The following is a 22,901-nucleotide window of genomic DNA, read 5'->3' as shown; positions in this document are numbered from 1 at the left end:
TTGATTCTACTATGGCTTTGAGAAATTATGACTGAGAAAATTACTGGATTATATTATTGGGTCATGTTTTCAATCTTAAAATTTCAACAGAAAAACATGAAAAATACTCAGATTTTCTTACACTTAGGAAAAAGTTGTACTTCGTTGGAGTAAATCATCGACATAGTTTCGAACATAATTGTTAGGTGATTGATTAGCAACATTGCTAAAATTTTATTCATTGTCGATTCAAATAAACTAACATGTACCTAAATAATACACAGTATCATGAAAAACAAACGAAAATGAAATATGTTTAAGTTTACAAAATTAATAGATTTTTGTAACGTAATTCAATAAACTTATGGTGAAATATAGTTAATGAGTGATATCATATTCTTTTGTAAAAATGGACAAATACGCAATTAAAATCAACCAGAGGCTCTTGACACGAGTCTTAGCAAGCAAGGTGGCAGAAGTGCCAGTCATCGACACTATAGATTTATTCAATATTCACGTCCTCGCATCCTTAGACTCGCGCCCACAAAAATCAACAAGTAACGGAGCAAAAGGAAAGCCAGACGAAGGCAACGTCTACACTCTCGTTCGCTCGTGTAGCTTTGTAGAGAGTGTGGATCAGACTTTAGATGTCGATACATAATTACGATCTTATCGAACGGCACATCATTTCACTTTTGCGGGTAATTGGACAATAAAACAATAAATCGATATTCCCTCGACTATTTGTTACCATTAGTACCATTTTTTTAGCAATAATTCAATCTATTCAGTTCTATTTTCAGAGAAAGAAATGTTAATTGCTAACAAAGTTTGAAAGCGCTAATATCAGTACTAGTTGCTATGCTATGCTATGCTAGTTTTTCAATTTTTTATTACCAAATATTTTAACGGAAACCACGTTGCCAGCTTACTCAGTACTCGATCTATACCATAAGTGGATTCGTACTTAACTAGGTTTTATCTTCGGAGATCCTTTGATAAAACAATCAATCATCTGGATATTTGTAATATCTTCACACTATATTAAGAACCGTTAATATAAATTATCAGTCGTCATCATTATTTTATTGATTTTATCTCCATGGGAACCTCAAAGTCTCATTGTAATACTTGGTGTTGTTAATTTTAGATACGTAGCGCATCCCACCGTCGAGAGCGATTCCAAGTCTATTAAGAAAATGAGAACAGAAAGGAATTATCCTAAAGGAAGTCCAATTCATTGTATAATTTTTTATAATCAATCTAACTGAACTATCACTGGAATGGGTATCAGACTTAGATCTATTGTTTATAAAGTTAGTTTAAGTATGTCATACAAAGCAAGCTACGCTTTTATTAATGCTTTTTTATAAATATGATGTACCTACTATCGAATAAATGAAGTCTGCTTCAATACTTCTACAATACATTACAGATGTAACTTCTTTATTTTAAATTAACAAATTGATGAAGTGAACAGGAGATTGAGCAAGAATGACAGTTGTACTAATGATGAAATTTTGACCCGTAAAAATCGCCTGGTTTCAGCAAGTCCAATGAAGATCAACAAATATGAGTGTGGGCTGTTTTCTATATAATATGAGACTGGAAATGTTTCTATCCGATTTCAATAAGAAATTCAACCAGTCTACCAATGTATTGTAACGTATACTACAGTAATTTACATTCACTCTCTTGAGAACAACAGCAAATTGAATTATTTTCGCATCGATAGCAAACCGAATTTCAATTTTTCTCATGGATGGTGATACGTTTACATAAACTTGGAGACCTGATACAAGATAAAAATGAAAATTTCATAAGAAATTGATTATACACGCTTCTCATGTAAATCTTTTAAAAAATTTTGACAAATAAACAATATCCACGAACAAATTTTTTATATACACACAGGAAGTTTGGAATTTGAAATTCGATAGTTCCAACTCTCTAATTTATTTTCCGTGAAATGCTCGAATCTTTCCATTTTTTACGTGGGTTGCCAATTTATTTTTGATATGCAGAAATAAGAAAAAAATCAAACACGGCGAAAAATCCATCAAATCGATATTTTGACTGTTTGAACTAATGTGTATAGTCGTGGTGGAAAATAATTTGTCTTCTGCGATTGGTTTCCCTGATTTTTACGAACACTTCTGGAAAACAAATGCTGGTGTACCATTCAGAGTTGACCGTTCTGCGCTGCTCTAATGGAGGAGGGGGTTATTTCGAAAAAACAGGCGACCATCTACTTTGAAATGATTCATGCGCGAACAACTTTTATTTGGATTTGACTTTTCTTACAGAACCCATAAAGTCGATTGTTGTTTAGTTTGGGTTTCTTATAGATAAATCCATGAATCGTCGCATGTCACGTCTTTTGAAGTAACACGATGAATTTCGTTGCATCAATCTACGTAAACTTTTTTGAGAGATTATCAGATTATGCGGTATCCGACACGAACAAATTTTTTTACAGCCAAATGCTCATGTAATATTGAATATATGCAAGTGGAACTAAAGCCCAAATATGCCTCAGTCTCATGGTCCCGTGTTGATCTTGCAATATTAGTTTCTGTTTTCGGAAAACCAGCGAAACACGGGTGGCTCGAAATGGTAATTCATCACCAAATGTCGAAGCGAGTTGAATGGTACACTGCTGTTGGTTTAATCCACGTCGAATGTTATGGGAAATCATCGCACGAAAATGTTAACGATTTAATTCCATTTTTTGACCAAGACGAATATTTCAAAAGTACGTTGACTATTGAAATGTCAAACTTTATCTCGTATAATAATTATGTAAACAGAGTATTCTAATTTAGCTATAACAGCTTTTGATGAATTTTTATAGGGTTAGCACATAACTGCCAAGCATAAATTTTCTATTCATTATCACTATTATTATTATTAGTATTATTAGTAAATTATAAAGAATGAGAAAATAAAGAAATTGGATGAATAAATTTGGTTATTTCATTCAAGAAAATACTCATAATGTCGTTCATAGTCTGTTTGACTCTACCTAGCCTAGATAGAAATTTGATTTTATCATTTCAATCGACTTGCGGCGAAATTGATCACCATTCATACCTTATTCCTGATTTTAGCTGCACTTCATTTGTCGGTTTAGTTTTTACTTCTAATACCCCTATGAAGGATTGAGATATTGGTAAACATTCTACCCATCAATCTACTTCAAAATCGGAATGCCTGCAATCATGTTGATACAAGTCGTTTTTATTGGAAAATCTTTATCCTATAATTTCATTTCTTATAATCTTTTTGTGGTAATTAGATGTTCACCATCGTTATAGAAAATTTAGATTGAATTAAGTTTTTCGCCAATAAATTTTTCTGAGAAAATCCATCAACATTATCTGTATTTAAACCTTTACTTCGAGTTAGAAAAGCCGCCTCTGCTGCCACCGGCATTTTTTATTTGGACTTAAATCGTTTTTAGTAAAGTTTTGTAGATACGGGTTACTCTATATTAAAATCACGAACATGACAAATTTTTTAGCAAACAAAACATTATTCTAATTTTAAAATTTGATCCTTAAGTATATTTCCTATTTCTGCACTTAGAACTTATGCCGGCACTCATTGAATAGCTTAAACATATGAAACCTTTTAAACATTGGTTTTGGAATAATATATACTTCATATTTCTCATTTAAAGCATTTTCCTGTCCTAAAATTTTCTGTTTTTTATATATTTATATTAATTTCGGAGTACCGGTCATATTTAAATTTTTTCTGGCGCCTCCAGTAGGAAAATCCTAAATTTACAGAAAAATTGCCGGAGGTGAAGTTAATGAAAGAGAAAGAAAGAAAACAGTGTATAGTTGATCCTTAACTGCAGTCTTCTATCAAGATCATCTTGCAGTTTGTAAAAATGAAATTTGCATAACAACTTTATTAGATATCTTCTTGATGGATATATTTCTTCAAACAAATAGTAATACACTCGATTTAAAACCTTTACTAGTGACATTTTATCAATATGTACTCATTTTTGTCTAAAATTTCTTCCTATTTTATAGACAGTACCTTGAATTATCACCATTTGCATATCCAAATATCAATTTTAAAATTTCAATCTTAGGTATATCAGTTGATAAACCATACTTAAAAATCAGTCCAAAAGAACTAATTGTATTATAGATCAATATGTTTTACTCTAAAGCATTTGTTGACTATTAAAAATCATAACAATACCATATTTTTCAAATACCTAAATCGCTTATTAATCATAAAATTATAATATATACAGTTCGAGGTATTTATTCCAAATTTTAGTCTCATATTGTATGATAAAATTTAAATTCCATTTATGGCCTAGTTTACGATATATATATATATATAGATAGAGAGAGAGAGAGAAATGCTTTATTGTCAAAAAATTTGTTACAATTTGTAAACAAAAGCTTGTAAAAACTAATAAACAAACACAAAAATAACTAAATAAAGATACAAATCAAATTTCAATATACAGAAGAAAACCACCACGAGTAACAATATTATAGGTTATAGTTAGTATATAAGTTCACAGCAAAAAGTAAACCAGTATGTAGCATGCCCGGAATTAAATATTATTATTAGCATGGAAGTTGTTACAGAGTAGAATTCACTTTCCAGTAAATATGCCTTCAGTGAAATACGAGATAAGATTATATCGATTTGATTTCAATTGACAAGTGATTGTGCATTTTTTGCATTGTAAAATATTGAGCCCTTAACTAATTCTGAAGTGGAGTGGGTAGGTGAAGGTCGTACTCCGGGTTCCTAAGCGGATAGCCATGCAACGGTCTTTATAAAATTGGAGAGTTGTGCTCACGAGTTAGGCAAAGATGAACATTCGGTCAAATTGGGTCGCATCACACGTACCCCAGAAGGGAAGGGCATATCGGAGATACGATTCAATAAGGGCATAATAGACTGTTGAGGAGGTGTATAAGTTCAGTTCTTTGGAAACTGATCTTGGCACGAAGCAGGGGAAACTTAATTTTTTAGATAAGGCGGCAATAAGTAAATCCCATTTCAAGGAATTGTCCACAAACAGCGCAATTTTGCAAATTCAATTACGTCAATGGTGGTGTTAATCAATAAAAAAGGCTGCAATGTATTTTTATATGATAAAACTTTGGTTGAAGACAGAGAACATTAGAACCGCACCATAATTTAATGGTGATTATGTGGTGAGTTATGGTCTTATGAAGTGCCGTTAGATCAGAATTTCTCCAAGAGAAACTAGTGTCGTCTGCAAATAGAGTTATTTCACCTCTGATGTCTAGATATGTGATGTCGTTTATAAACAGAACGAAACAAAATAAGGCCTCGTACTGAGCCTTGGGGCACTTCACTTTCCATCGGCTTGCAAGAAGACATCGTTGTATCAACCTTACAAACTGACTTCTGTTGGTTAGGTACGACTCAAACCATGCGAGTTGTTCCCCTGAAACCGAGGTAGCGCAATTTTCTGATTAAAATATTATGATAAACACAATCGAAAGCATTAGAAAAATCACAAAAAGTTGTTGCAATGGAGTGATGGCTGTTTGGGCTAGAGTACACATTATAAAGGAGAGAGAATATAGTGTCATTTGTGCATTTGTTACTTAAAAATCCAAATTTATGGGTACGTTGGCTAGGTTAGTGATTCAAATTGTTGAATTAATTCATCCTCTATCTTAATTTAAAAGTTAAACTCTACAATTTCAGAATAGTTATTCCTTTTTGCGTTTACACAAGGTTTTGTTACTCATAAAAATATTCTACGATGCACTCAATCAGTAAACAAGAGTGCAGAACACACAACAAAAAAATAAATGAGAACCAGCATATTTTTGTTTGCTTTAAAATCTGTGTTGTAAAAGAATATCAGCTTTGTGCATTGAAAATGAACCGAAAATCAACATCGCTACGAAATTATGTAATAACTAATAAAGTAAACTGAACTGAAAATAAACATAATTTATCGTGAGTTTGTGTCTTCCACAACCAAAGAACATTCAGAATATGACTTTACGATGATTCGGTTTCCATTATTTTCAAAACATTGTTTCACAAAAACAAAAAACATCTTTTTGTTGCGAAAAATAAATATTATGCTATTAGTCGATACTTTTGTATTGTCTCATGATATCAAGTGGTTTACTTTGTATTTACTAAGTAAATAAAATTCTATACATTGCTCTGGAGCAATTTTATAGTTTTTTGTTGAATAAATTCAAAAATAATATTAATGAAGGCTACCACGTTCTATTTTTCCAATCGCTGAATGCTGGTATGGAGTAAGTTCTTCGAAATGTCATGTCAAATGTTACTGTTGGCTCGAGAAATTCGATGTGTTCTCATTTTATAAATAATTTCTACTACGAATATTTTGCAATCCCAATTAATCGTTGCAGCTGTTTAGTGAGTGGTGGAATATTATTGGAAGGATAAAGCTCTTCTTAGCTACAAACCATTGCTTTCAAAGCATCTTGGTGCATTTGGATCAATATTTTATTCAATTCTGTGAGCTATAGGTCAAGACCAATAACGTCAAATTGTGACTATAGAGAAGTTAACTCTATATCGTCACAGTCATAGCATAACCTCCATATTCGAGGTATGATGAGAATAGAAAGTTTTTCATTAATTTAGAGGATTATGAAGATGAGCTATGTTCAAATATCTGGATTAGTCTAGTGAACCTAACGCGTTTTAAACCATTTGAACTGCCATTATAAAAATTTCCCTCCTAATACTTGATCATGTTTTTTTCTTTTGAGATATTGTAGTAGCGATTTATTATTGTAATTGTTTTCAATTTCCAGAGGATTAGAGTTTTATTTCTGTAGCATCAATTTTGTCATATCTATTAGCCTGTTGCATCCAAGACTTCAACATCAAAAGCAGCACTAAGCACTAAAACCTATATTTTAATTTAATGTAATTAACAGAAAATGTGTACCTGGAAGAGAGCTGCAATTTGCTCAAATCAAAGATTATCTTGACCGGGATTTGAATTGATGAACATATTTTCCACTCTCTTTAGTTGCTTATTTCTTCATTAACAAACTAATTTTGATAAAATCTCTATATAATCGCGCATATAACTGCAAATGTAAGTTCTCATCATGTTCATTGCCAAATGTATATTTGAACACAAATAGAAAGTTTTATCCTGTTTCTGACACCTTCATTGTTATATGTGCTTATATCAAATAATTTTCTTGTCTCTTATTCGGAGACATGAATTCATTTCATACTCACGATTGTAGTCAATCCATTTCTTTGGGATAATGAAATCGAAATCAGACGTATAATATTGTTTATATCAATCTCATTAGAACCAGCATCCTCCTGACCATGCTTCAATTTAAATATGGACTACGCTGACATGGGATATATTATCATAATTTCCTATTTTGACTATGATTAACTGAAGACTTAATATAAGATTATTAGAGAGATTGCAAGCTCAACGATGTTGAACTGGAAATTCAAGGTTGGGGGTTCAACATAAAATGCTATGTACAATATGTAAATTTAAGAACAACATATAAAAGGGTCTACGAAATAAAACTATTATCCTTTGGGAAGTCGAATGAAAACAATTACAGTATAATCACTAATAAAACATCTCAAAGAAAAGAAGTATTATAAAAAATTAATAATCGTTAAGTGTGAAATCTTTTTGATGGCAGTTCAAATTATTGAAAACTTGTTAGGTTCACTTGACCTCAATGCAGAGATCCTCGAAATCAGTGGAAAACTTATTCTCGTAACTCCTTGGATATGAACTAGTTTATCAAAAATTTTTTGGTTTGGGGATGCAGTAAATCAAACACCAAAGTGTTCACTTTTCAATATTGATTGCGAGTACAATGTAAAAATATGTATTGAAGTTGACAATAGTAAAAATTAGTTACATATATGGAGAGTTTGGGAGCTATGAAAAACCATTATATTCAGTCGATTCAAAAATATATATTCAAATTAAAAAGTAACATGAATATGGAGTTTTGTTGCTTCCTGCTCAATTTAAGAGGTCAATCACAATCGTATAACCTCTCACAAAAGTGACATCCTATTATATCCTGACATATGCTCGATTACCTCCCACTTTTTCAATGAAGGTTATTCTAAAAATTATGACTCTGGCAAAATATTGATCACTGAAAACAACTACAAAATGCTTGCTTTTAGAAAAATTCTAAAATGATGTATTACTTAAAAACTAATTTGAACAGCAAACTATGAGAAATCATCGGTAATCAACTAAATTTACATAACCTATAAAATTCAGCTTCATTCATAACGACCTAACCTAAACTAACCTTAAAAATTTTATATCACAATCTAACTTATAAGACAACTTCTTGTCTTTGATTATCCAACTAGTGATAATTCACTGTCATTCATAGCGACCATTTAAAGAGCAACAGGAAGCAACAAAGCTTTATATTTACGTCAGGTGTCAATTTGAGTATTGATTTTTGGATCGAATAAATTCAATGTTTATTAAAAAAGAAGATTTGGAAACACCACAATTCTCGATTCTTCAATTTGTTTTCATTGATCAAAACTTTGGCAGATTCATATATCAAAGAATGACTTTCATAGAAAACGTGTGAGGCAAGCGAGCATCTGTCAGGGTAAAATTTGTTATCACTTTTATAAGAGGTTAGACTGACTGACCTCGCAGACTGTTTAAAAGTTAATGTTCCGTGATATAATCCTTAATGCTACATTAGCGCTTTTCGATTATTAAGAACCTGAGTCGATTATATTTATTCGATTTTATACTAGATCCTGAATATTAAATAATTTTGATTTAGTAGTTATCAACGATTTACGAATTGCTGATCACATTCATCCATTAATTTACTAGGGTAGAAAGAATTCTAACATATAGTAATGATTACTTTTATCAGCTTTTCGATTATTCAGATCATGGTCGGATTAACTCAATCATAGTTTTAGCAAAGCCCTAGTATATATTATGAAAAATTTACAATTTTTATGGAAGTCAATTTATTTTTTAAGTTTCAATAATTAATTATTGAACCTCAAACCTACTCTAAACATTCGTCAATTCATTTTAATTAATAGTAATCAATCCCCATAATATGTGTAATGTTTAATTTCGGGCGCCCGCAATCGTTCATATTCTGGTGGATGCAACAGGTCGCCCCGCCAATATCTCAAAACAATACGGCTAGTCATTGTACCAGCAAATTAGTCAATCGATTCTGTCTGCAAATGAGATTTAAACCTCAATATGCTCAATATGCTTATTAATATTTGTAGTTGGAACTTGTTTTTGGTTGATAGGTTTGATGATTGTACCTTATCGTCTCGATGCGTTGCTAGAGAATCTCTACAAAGTGCGAAATTTTATGGCAACTATGCTTCGATCATAACTTTGTTATAATAATACTGTTTCAAAGATGTTCAAGAATAACAACAATTTTATAAGCACTTCACCATTTTCTTCGGTTTGATAATAGGGAATTACTCCAAAGATATTTGCTTTTCACCTTTTTATTACACACTCTACGAAGAAAAAACCGATTTGATATTTGAAATAGCCGTAGTGATACTCAATGAATTCCAAATTTCCGAATACTGAATTCTCCAATAAAGCAATAGCCATGGATTTTTGATATAATCATATATTAGTGAGGAAGCAGTTTTATTTTGAGGAAACATTGATACAAACTATTTTTATCAAAGGAATATATATATCCGTATAATAAGTATCGTCTATCAGACTTTTCTGAAATACCTTCCTTTTCGTGAGTTCTTTGGAGGCATTTCCATTTTAAAGAAAGAAATATCAAAACATTCCTCTTCTTTATCCTATCCTGTCATTCCGATAAATATGATAAAACTCGTCTTTTAAAAAGAAAATAAACCTAATCAATTATCAGAATTTAGTATAATAGAGTATCGAAAAACATATGTATATATGTATATCTTCAATATTCAACAACTCCCTAGCTATTCCCTTATATTTACTTTTATGATATTCTAGAACTTGTTAGAAGAAGCTTTCGGAGTGTTTAGCAATATTTTTCCGGAAACATCTCGAACGTAGCTCAATGGTCAACCATTGGATGAACCATCACCATCATTTGTAGTTGCTCCTGCATTAAGTTATAACCGGCGCCGTGATATGGCGTGCATCTCTGTCCCCGTCAAAATAGTGTGTTTTTCTTGTCTGACCAGAAGATTTACTGAAAAGTAGTATGTATACAAGACTGAAAGGTGAATTTGTGGACAATTGAATTTGAGGCATGCGCCATTAAAATAGTCCCGAAAATTTCAAAACTTAAATAAAGAATATTCGCAAGATCGCAAACACGTAAATTTATAAGCTGCTGAATTTACACAAAAAATTTAAAGAATTTCCAGAAAACCACAGAGTCGGATATGCGAAATAGCAAGTTAACTACATGAAAGGAGCATTCGAAAAGTTGAGCGTTAAAGACTAATTCTATATGCAATGCTCTTTGTCTATTTTCAATCAGCAGATATGAGACAAGAAAGAATTAGCTAAAGAGATCGAAGAGAATATTAGTTGCAAGATATCATCTTTTACCAGAAAAAATTCCTCATAGACTATCTAAGAAAACTATACAAAAGCTGGCATACTTTATAAATGCAGCTATAAGACCTACCAAAAAACAAATGGACGACAAATAGACCTATCTCTATATTGCCCATTATTTTATACAATCCAAGATACCACTTCCAATTTGAAGAGAAACAATTAAGGTAGATATTGAAGGGTTATTTGATGACTAAACGAACCGTATTTTGGAATATAGCCCAAGCATTTGACAAAATCTGGCCTGCTGGGCCAATCTATAATTATTGTAAAGCTTTTTCTAATTTATTCAAACTGCTTCTCAACAGTGGTGGAATTTATTTGTCTTCTAGCTGATAAAGAAGCTAGTATTTATATAAAAAGAATTTCTCGGATACTTCTGGAAAGTGAACAAACAAATAAATAAAAAGGTCTTCTTAGAATTCGATTCTAAAATACAATCTAAACAAATTTCTGCTGCTTATTTGAAAACACAACCACAGAATCCGCACCCGGCATGTCCACCAAATATTCGATTCAAGTGGAATAATCAAACAGGACCGACTTCATAGTCAATGTTGTGGTCGAGTTCGTAATTTTATCTCAATTATCTGGAAGTCTGTTCCATATAAAACGGGAAGATGAATATAAGAGAATTAGTGGTATTACTTTCAACAACCCAAAAGTACTTTACAGATGATACTGCTGTTATTGCGGTGGGATAAAATATTGAATTTATTCCAAGAAAACTTCAATTATTAATACATGCGTAATAGAAATAGATAATTCAATGTGAAGAGACTTTTAACAGAAACTTCACTAGCAAAAATGGACCAAAATCCAATTTAAGATGAATAAAAAAATATTCTGAAAATTCAAGTGATTAGGTCAAGGAAAAGAACAGAAAGCAACGCCAGATATCAAATACAAAAAGATGTTATCTGTACACAATTATTTATTGTTATACAAATATGGAATTCCTTATAGATCCATGACCTTCACTTATAGGGGTGCACAAAAAACATATTACCACAATTCTAAAATTTCAAAAAGTTGTTCGAAAGATCGTAAATGCACCATTGTAAATTCGGAGTAATGACAGAGCTATTAGAGACCTTACTATAACAGAAGAAATCAAAAGAGTAGCAAGAAGGCATGAGGGAAAGCTGCCAGCCCCAAGACGTCAATAAAGTGCAGTATAATGCATTTGTACTACGTTCTAAATGTAATTAATGTCAAAGTACTATTAAGAAAACCCATTGAGAGATGTCAGTAATTCATTGTTTTTAGGTTTATAAGATTAAAAAAAATGTGAGTTGACCTGACAATCGAGTTTTAGTGTAAATTTAAAATATGAAAAATCTTGATACGATTAGTGATGATTAGGGATGTTCCAACGGGACATAAACAAGCTTGAGGAATGATTTGAGAGCAGATATAACTTGCTAGGCATTTCTAGTTGGTTTAAAATCGAGATATATTGCTGTTCAAAAGAAAAAGTTAATATTTAGAGGTATCATGGATTGTGGTCTATATTGTCAACTTCTTTACATTGTATTTGATTCTTTCAAGGTTTATTATAATCTAGCACATTCTCACGGAAGAAGAAGGAGACGTATTGAAAAGAAAATACGTAAGTATTCTTACCAAGAGATAAAATAATCATTTGAAATGTGTTACTTTATTATGATATACAGCTACAAACTGAGATAATCGAATTGTCGTTTAGCACTAAAAACATTTTTATTCCGAATTCCAAGTCTATTTTCTTCCCCATGGAGAAATAGTTTTCATCTCATTATCAGTATCTGAGCTGATATCTTCAATTTGGAAACCAATACCCACAGTAACATATTTCAAAGCAAGTTATCATATCGAGGCTTCGACATCTGGAGCGAAAGAATGAAAAAAGAGTAGGAAAGAAGATCTATAGAGGAAGGGTGGAAGGAAAAAAAGAAATTGGATGCCCCAAAAAAGGCCCTTAGATGGGGTAGAGCAGCACTGAAGAGAGTAGAAGATGAAATTTGGAAAAACAAGGCCAAGGACTGAACTAAATGGAGTTGTGTGTAAAAGGAGACCAATATCATCCATGGGCTGTCAAGCCGTGGAGTGAGTGAATACATATTCTATTCAAAGCAATCTCATTTTAAGCTTATGAGATATAATGAGCAAATAATCACTGAAATTTCATTAAAAATGTTTGACAATAGTAAACCGTCACAAAAACTTTGAAAAACAGAAATGAATATATGGTAGATATGGATTTTGATTATAGTGTTATGAATATGAGATAGCGAGAGTTATAAAATAATGAACATAATTTGTACAGTTTGCCAATAATTAGCTTCGATAAGAACGTAGATGGTTAGTACAACCGATGTTTATGAATTCACTGAGTTCATAGGTTGGAAAAAGTTTTCTTTTATACGAGCAATTAGTTTATCTTAAGTGTGTTATTTTATTTAGCAAACGCTATAACAAGAACATATTCTTTACTAGACATTCCAGGAACTGTGGATAAAGCTTTAGGATTTTTGTATCTCTTTTGTTTATATCCTGTTATCTCCATTTCGATAATTCTTATTAATAACCTTCCAATAACTTTAAGGTATGGAAGATTCCCACTACGTGGAATTATTTTTGACAAACTTCATAGTAAGTATTTGAGAGGAATATAAAACTAGATGACTGTTATTTTGCTTTATTTTAAATCAACCACATCGTAACACCGAAAAACGCGGAAAAAACTTGATCAGGTTGATCCCTCGACACGAACAATTCAAACTAAGAAAAATCCAATCAGAAAAAGTTAAATCCCGTTGGAAAATACGTCTTTTAAAAATGCTTCAAATTGAATCTTGTATAAATGTAAAGAATAGATGAAGATAGAGACGTATAATGTGTATCTCGTATTATGTAATTTTTTATTATCTGAAATATTCACAAGAACCGTATAGTACTTTGTACAAGAATACAATTGGAACGATTCTTGTACGATATCATTTTGTTGACAAAGACTAATTTCTAATTTAGGCTTTGAAAAAAAAGTGTGAATCGAAAATTTTCCAAAAAACCTATTTTTCGGGAGAGTAAAGTTTCTTTTATGTGAAAAATATGAAAAGGGGAGTTTAGAATAAACGTCTAAGTCTATATATCAAATTTCGAAATCATTTCTCAACTGTAATTTCCAATTTGAATTATATTAAAAAAAAGAAGTGAAAATTGATTAAAAGTAAGTTGATACAGACATTTCTCAATCCGTACTTAGAGCGGACTATCTTGGCGCCATCGTGACAAGAGCTAATATGAATTATCATAGTATTTAAATTTCCTATATGCTAGATTTTGAAATTAGCCTTCAATAAGAATAAAATTCAATTCTCGAAATTCTCAAGCTGTAGAGACTTTTATTTGTAAGAGTGTCATTTTTCGATTACATTGCAGGGTATTGCTCTCTGTGAGTAGAATTCAAAACCATATATGTACGCTTTCCAGTAGTCACATGATAATAAAATTGAATATTCAATTTCAATAGACAACTACCTTAGAGTTTCGTATTTCTGTTCTAATCTCATCATGTACTAAGATGGTAAGATCACAAATCGAGTTCTTTGCTATGGTTAGTTAATGTGACGTTGAGTTAGGTAAGGGATTGAGTGTTGTAGATATAAGCAAAATTCCGTTAAAATAAGATTAGATGCGGATATTTAACTGGTAATTAACTTGTATAATCTGTAGTTTCAAATGACACTTATCACCTCTTTTACCCTTGTTTTTTGTTAATATTTTATCCACAACCAACAAAAATACATACTCAAAATGTCTCTGGTTCTATTCATTTTTTCTTAATAAACGCTATCGGCTCTTGGTTAGTCTTTGTTCTCTAAAATGTTTCATTCCGCAATGTTATGAAAAAACTATTAATTTACGTGGTCAACTATAAATAATCTGCTAGGTAGTGGTCTTTCCGAAAGTGGTGACATAAAATAATGGAGTCAATGTTTGATTATATACAAATAATATAAGATTTATTATGATTTGAGCAAGCGACCAATACGCAAATTTTGGGCCTCAATATTTGAGTTTCGACCCGTATATATATCCATACAGGTTATTTGTCAATTTATACTTGGAGTAATTTATAGATTTTAAATTTATTTTTATAATTTCTACTAAGTCTTTGGGCACGTTTTGTTGACACACAGCTCCTTCAGCGTCAATTTGACAGATCTGTACATCACAGGGAAAATATGTTCCAAAGTAGTTGAAATAGAACAAATAAATACATATTTTGAAATGGATATTATGAAATATTCCACATTTTTAGTCACGCTCAAAATGAAGACTTTCTAGCTCAGAGTTATTATTACAACTCAAGTGAACCATGAATTGTTACGTGTCATATTGACACGAAATAAGAGGATTCGAAAATACAGGTGTAGATATTGTTTGAAAAGCATCCGATGTAATAATTTGCTACCAAGCACATCAAGATAAAATATTAGATCGTTCCTTTTACTAAAAAATTCTCTGTTAGCTTAATTTGATTAGTTATCAAGAAAACATCAGCATTATGGTTATAGTAGTCGATGCTGACGAGTATAGAGCGCATTTTGGAAAAGTGAATCAAAAAAATTATGTTTCAAAATAGTCAAAATACTAAACACACGGAGAAATTTCGAATGGTATTGTGGGTTGAGGACTCAAAATGAAACTTTCAATGAGGTTTTTAGAATCCCAACGTTTCGATCTTCTTTTGATCTTTATCAAGGCTAAAAATATATGTTTAATTATAATTTAAACTAATTTCACAATTTTTTTGTTTACTTGTTTATATTCATCAACATTTGAGTTATAATGTACCATATATTTTTAGCCTTGATAAAAATCAAATAAAAGATCGAAACGTTGGCATTTTAAAAGACTTTTGGACAGTTTTATTTTGAGTCGTCAACGCGCAACACCATTCAAAATTACATACTAGAAAGGACAATAATATCAAGAATGACGAAGACTGAAGAAATTCAACAATTTCTAAAAGATGAGTCTGTCGAAAAGTACAAGTATATGCTTACAGAGTTATGTTCGAAAAAATCTCATAGAAAATTGAATTTAATTTCAGCTCCAGCTATTGACCTTACAGTACTAGTCAATTTTTCACAGAAATAACCATGAATCATGGATGAAACTTCGCACCCAAAACAAAAGAACAATCAAAACAGTGGAGTGGAAAGGGAGGACCAGCTCCAAAGAAAGCAAAGACCATTCCATCTGCAGGCAAAATCAAGGCGGCGATTTTTTGGAATAATTTTCATTGACTGTCTTGAAAAAGGAAAAACTATCAGCCAAGAGTATTATGCGAACTTATTGCAACGTTTGAGCGAAGGAATCTAGAAAAAACCGCCTCATTTGGCTAAGAAGAACATGTTGTTTCATCAAGAAAATGCACCAGCTCACACGTCCGTTATTGCAATGGCCAAAATGAATGAATTAGTTTGAATTGCTACCACATGCACCCTATTCGCCAGATTTTTCTCTTTTCAGACATGGAAAATTTGCTCGGTGGTCAAAGATTTTCCTGCATTGAAGAGGCAGTTAGTGGCTACCTTGAGGGCTTGACGATTCTTATTATAAAAAGGGTATTGAACTTATTGAACATCGCTGGGAAAAGTGCTAGTTTGATGCACTTTTCACAGCAATTTTCATGGTGGTTATATTGAAATATTAATTTTTCTTAAAAATTTTGAGTGTTTTTTTTGTTGGGCCAGGTACTTCTAGGATCATCCTCGTAAAAACAATTCTGGAAAGTGTTATTTATGATTCCATGCAATTTTCATCTCTCTTTCATACAAAGTGGAAAGTTGAAATAGTGAAAGATATGATAGAAATATTTAGTCTAAAACTAGATGAAACTCATGTTTGGTGATGACATCGAAGCCTACACGTTATTTATACGATTTCACAATTACGAGTTATAATGATTTTATTGATGACCCAAGTGCCAAAAAAGTGCGTGATATAAATGCTATGAATAGTGATTGAGTGTAATAGAAGAAGTCAACCATTACAATAGTTGCTTGCTAGCCATTAATATGACCTTGTTGGCAAATATATAAAATACTTCACGTATTGAATGTTGTGAAGAAAACGGCATAATAATGAATACAAACGAAATACTACTACATCTTTGTAACTTAATAAATTTCAGAGAAACCTACTAAATCTTAAAATAAACACATGTAGATTGAAAAATATTTATCCTGAATAATTTCATTAATTAATTCCTTCAAAACTATAGTAGTTTGATAGTGAATTTTTTTGAAAGTTAGAAAGTGATTTTTGAAGTAAATTTTCTAGATTGGAACATAATCTCCATAGAGTAATTCTTTAAAATAAGCTTCCTATAACAACATAAATTTCGCGTCACTTTACACCTTAATGAATTTCAAGTAACAAAGTTACCTAGAATCATAAATGGGATTTCGCATCAACATTCACACAAATGATCTTGCTCAGTTTCAAATCTAGTAAATAGGATAAAAGCATCTTGGAATTTTAATTAATAGTAGCATGTTGATTTGCATTCACAAAAATACAGAGCCACGTTGATATGCAATTCTTAAATAATTCAAGGAATCTCTTTCTAGTTATTATGATGAATTATTATGTTGTTTATTTAGAGAAACTACTAATTCTTCAAAAGCTATTGAATAATTGATACATAAATTAATAGGAGTGCATAAAATCATAAAACTACTGTGCAACAATAAGGAACTGAGATTATTGTTTGCGAGGTTTGGTTCGTATAAAAGTTATTTTCGTATATTCATACAAATACTTCAGATTTAGGAGCTAGGATACGAAAAACTGACCAGCAAGAAAAACTTATTTTTATCACGCAAAGCACTAAATCTCAATACATCATCAGGCTTGGAATGGAACTACTACACCTAACATTACAAAGCATACCTCATCACACCGGCTTAGTGAAAAAACACTCGTAGTGGGCGGTTGAAGCAGGATCTTTCGAAATCCGATAGGGATAAAAGCTTCCGGTCAGCAGCATTTGTAAGAACAGAAAGTTTACTATGAAAAGTAATTGTCTGGTGCTTACACGCAACCGAAACAATTGAAATATTTCTCAAAAGTGAATTCTTTAGACTATGAATGCAAAAACTTGTACTTTGATTAGAATATGAAAAAGTAACCTAATTATTTTCAAAGGGATATCTCCATTGATCATAAACAGCACATATGTTAAGAAAATAACCCAATTAGAAATACGAGAAAATATACCAAATTTCTAGAACATAGTGAGCATTTTTGTAATATACACCCTTTATTAATAACTGAACAACAAAAGTTTGTTTTAGAAGTGAATTCTTAGAAGTTGAAGAACAATTAAAGAAATTAAAAAAGTTGTTAATAAATTCACAAAAAAGCATCCTTAACAATTAGGGCGTCGATGTAGAAAATTTACAAAAAAGTATGTCAGTGAATTAACTCCATACACAGAACAAAATGCCGTTATGGAATTCCCCCATGAAAATCTTCAATGAACGTTTGACTTTAGTCAAAGCTAGTAAAAGGAAGTGAAGAAAAATGAAAATCATACCACATGTATTACCGCTCAGTTATTCACATCGAACACATCGTAATACATAGACGAATCATTCATAATCCCTTCAGATTGAAAATATTTTCACAGTGAATTTCTCCTCTTCCATTCATCTTTCCTATACTTTGATGGATAGAGTGGATAAAGTAACATTTTATAATCAAAAAAATGAAAGAAATCGAAGCATCTGGGGCAAGATTCTATTAATCAAATTCCAAAACTATACAAATGAATACAATTTATCAAATGAATTGTTATAATTCAGTTAAAATGACTCAGTTATTCATCAGATAATAATTCATTAGTATTTCAAAAATTACGTTGTAAAATTCATGCAAAACAATTACAAACATGCAAAACAAACAAGCTGTAGAAGTTGACACTACTTTTCCTAATCTTTTTCCTAATTGTTGCTTTTTGGTATCATTAATAACATTCGTAAAATTGATTTAGTTTAATAATTGAGGAGAGTTTCTCTATTCATTAATTCAATATTCTACGTCTCTGCTTTTACACTGGTGTGTCTTCTTTGCCTTAAATTGCCTCATCTATCTTATTGTTTTCTTTTCTATATTGTTATCGATTCTGCGTGTGATATTTTCATCTGTTTTACTATTTCTTTTGCGTTTTCACTTAATTGGTTTTACTTTTCTTGTTGTTCAATCAATGCAATGATATTTTGGATTTCGTTATAGTAGTTTCCAATTTTCTTTATATTTTTGATTTATTCCCAATTCCATTTACCCTTTTTACTCAGCTATTCATTATTATTATCTACTCATTATCTAACCCTAAACCTATTTTTGAACTTGTTCTTATTTGTTCAGTGCCATATTCAATTGTATGCTAAAAAATTTAGATACAGTTGAAAAATAAAATAAAACAATCTAGTCAATAATTAAAGTCGTTTTATGTGATTTTAAATGAATATATAAAACGAAGAACTAGTCGAATATATATAAAGAATTGAATATAAAAAGAATGAATAAGTCTAAAGATAGTGAGGACATATAGTTGCAGAATAATTTAAAAATTTATAACATATTCCAAAGGAAGATAATTGAAGAGCAAAAAAGAACATTATTGATAGTTTAAGGAAAGCTTGTCCAGAATTTCTGAATGTGTCAATGATAAATTCTTGTTATTATTTATTAGTAAACTATCGGCAAATAGAAAAAACCTCGACTTCAAAGAATATTACTTTACGTTTTGATAAACTTATTGATCAACATATCATTCCAGTATGGATATGGATACAAAAACATCCGTACAGACAGTTTGTTTTAATTCAATTATTTAATCTATTATTACTACACTATAATTACAAATATACAATACAGTAGACTCGCTTTCTTATTTTAGTGTTGCAATTAATTATGAAATACTAAAACTGGTGTTTACCAAAGTTTGATCAAAATTCTCTTTTTTAATTCTTCATGTAAAGCTACTTCCCAACTTTCAGAATAAACGTTTCGTTTCAAATTTCGTCAAAAACTTTCAATTCGCCTCAGTTGAGGTACATTTCTACTTTTCAATAAATGGAATATTCAACTCTGAGAAAGCTTGCGTACCTCCCTTTGCAATATCTGACAAAAAACTGCATTAATCTGGAGCTCACAATCTTTTTCATATGTTTTGGCGATTATATTCACCATTTCACCCCTGTCAAAAGTTAAGTATGATTCTTTGTCTATCATGATTTCCAAACCTTTAGAGTGCGAAAACTCGTTGTCACTAAGACATAAGTTTTGGTTTATGTTCCATTTGAGGCTTCTCAGAATTTTTGGGTTCCGATTTTCTCAATTTTCAAACTATATTCTGTTCCTTTATGATGTTGATTACATATTTTTTATCGATTTTGGATTTTCTGCCAAATTTTCGTAAATTGACCCCCAAGTTTCCATGGGCCGATTCTCACTTCTTTTTTGGCGTTTTTTTTTTCGCTTTTCTTCCCGATCCTAACTTCCTGTCAATCGAAATACCTCAACACGTCGACAGGTATTGTAAAGTATTTGTCTGGCTATTTACATTCTTACAAAATGTTTATATTTAGAAAATTTGACAATTGCCAAATTACAAGAATCAAATAATACCATTCTTAATCAACGCCTACTTTATTTGCTAAGCTGTCATAAAATGCAAGGATTTTTCCTGCCCACACCCTAGTGTACCAATAGTATTAAAATAAAAGTACTACCTTCAACATCTAATTATTGTACCGTATATTTTAGGTCATGTAAATTTCTTGATTCCAAATTCCATCCAATTCAAGAGTAAATATTATACGTTGAATAAGTATTTATCCAGAATATTTTTTTTTCCTAGAAATTCTGAAAATGTAGGGGTAGTACTCCAAAGTAATTCCAAAAAATATAATACTAAAATTAGAAATGATCATTTTCTATACCAAAGACAATAATAGCGACTCTCTGTGTTCTTCAAGTATCTAATTTGCTATTATTACGATTTTTGTTAGATTTATAAAAAATGTTGAATATAGGAGTTTTCAAATAATTCAGGTATGAGTCGATTGTAGGTTTTAACGTTTCCAAAGGTTTCCAAAGTAGCATTTAACCATATTTTTTAAATAGTACACTTTGTATCTATTTTTTGTTTTATATTATCCATCAAATTATCAATATTAATGTCCCGAGTGCATGTCAAATTGTCGATAATTTAATTTTCTCGAGTGCGCGAATGCAGACAATGAGACAATGAGACAATTTGACATGCACGAGAGGGCATTTTGGCAGACTATTTCCTGAGAAAAATTTAATTTAAAATAAACAATAATTGTTCCTTTTCTTAAAATATAAAATTAAAACCAAATGATGTTTATTAATCCTAGACGAAAATTTGGCACTAGTGCAAATTATCGATAATTTGCACTAGTGCAGTATTATCGCTGAAATTTGATCGTTGCTAGGTAAACATAAAATATTACAGCTTTTTGGTTGGCTTAAATTTTTCGAAGGAAATAGTCAATACAATTTATCTAGTACATTCGTTTCTTAATGCGGCAACTAATTAATTTCGTAACAAATTTATATACATTAGATTCTTCAAATTGCCTCCTAAGAATAGTGAACACATTCAATGAAATTTGAGTTCTATATATCCAAATTCACAACGATTAGTATCACGTTCATATTTACAACTTTTGAGGCAAATTATATCATTTGACATAAACGTGGCATGATTGGCAAAGACAAATTTACCTGTAAAACATCCTTTTGCATGATAATTTCACAAAATTGTATTCTTTGGTCATAGCCATGTTCCGGTAGTTCTTGTACTTGCGTTACTATAGGTATAAAACTTGTTCTTTTTTATATTGCACTACATCATGCTGTAATTTAATTTTTCTAATGTATGTACGAGGTTTTCCATAACTCTAAGGATTTGTCATAATCAGTTAAGGTTTTTATCCATTTTATCCAACTTTGGAATAATTGGAACTAGTAAGTAATGATGTGATTCTGATAGATGTATTTGTGATAATAATTCAATAAAATTTCAATAAAAGACGTAAATCTAATATAATATTAGCGAGTAACTTCATAAACTTACTGTATAACCGCTGCTTTTTTCTTTGGAACTTGAATTTAAGACATTTTCGGATAGTGCTGAATATGTTCTATGGGTATTTTATGAATTTTATAAATAGAAAGTTTATTAAAATCTCTATATTTGATAGAAGATCCTTCAAAGTTTACTTGACAGATTTTCATGCTTTTTCAGTAATTTTATAAAAAAATCAAATAAGAAACATCTGAACTATCAAAACTATCTGTAAAAACCATATATATCAAATTTCATAACTTCGTGAGGAGATTTTCCGCAACAAAAAGCCATTCGCTGTAATGTTAAAAATAAAGAATTATATCCACTCACCAGAAAAGTAAGAAGTTATAACACGGGCACAAAACACAACGAACTGCTCGAAGATTCAACAGGCTGTAGTTGTCGCAGGACGAAGGATAACGTGTTGATAGTCGAGGATAACGGACGATTTATCCCTCTAAAGCGCCTACATGTGCGAGATGGAGAAGGGCACTAACGCACACAATTGGTTCCCCACTATTGCGATTCTCGTAAATCATGATTTTTTTGTTTTTTCTTTGTTGTCTTTTAGTCATGATTTAAGAGATCACATTTCAAAATTTGTAGGTTTCAAAAAAAATTACATGCTAGAAAATCTCGAAATGCGATATTTTCAGATAGTTTTTTGTCTAACAAGCTCACACTTCTTACTTTTTGTCTGCTACAGTACATACAGTGTGATAAATTTATGATACGTCAAAAATATTAAATATAATAATTTTTTTGGATTTACTGAAATAATAACAGAGTAACACTTTCAATTATATGAATTATCAACAATTTCAAATATATATTACTCTCATTTTCTTTTGTCAACCTATAATTTATCCTGATGAGTGAGATAAATTTGAGCACATGGTTTATTTTTATCACTAATTCATTTACAAACATCACTATAGTCAAGTAATGATTATTTTAATTTCACTATCAACTAATCACTAACTTCAGCTTCACTGATCGCAATTCGAGCTCTCGTCTATCTCTCTAGTTAAAAAACTGGCTCTTTAGTGTTTTTGTATTTATATGTGTATATTTTATTCTTGAATCGAACTGATATTAGATCTTATTTCTATAGGTTTCAACACTGTATTTTATAAAGAAAGGGTAACTTAATAT

At 30.9% G+C, this 22,901-nt stretch overlaps 1 protein-coding gene across 1 annotated transcript in view; it reads right to left on the bottom strand.

The window, feature by feature from the left end:
* The window catches only part of LOC130442671 (FMRFamide-related peptides), a 58,540-nt gene extending 36,361 nt beyond the window's left edge, over window positions 1-22,179 (bottom strand). Inside the window, exon 1 of the mRNA XM_056776990.1 lies at window positions 22,077-22,179. The gene's annotated coding sequence lies outside the window, so the exon portion shown is untranslated. The remainder of the gene's footprint in view (window positions 1-22,076) is intronic.
* Window positions 22,180-22,901: the final 722 nt, after the last annotated feature.

Source organism: Diorhabda sublineata, chromosome 1 (assembly GCF_026230105.1).
Source record: "Diorhabda sublineata isolate icDioSubl1.1 chromosome 1, icDioSubl1.1, whole genome shotgun sequence".
NCBI lineage: Eukaryota > Metazoa > Arthropoda > Insecta > Coleoptera > Chrysomelidae > Diorhabda > Diorhabda sublineata.
This window is presented reverse-complemented; position numbering and strand designations above follow the sequence as displayed.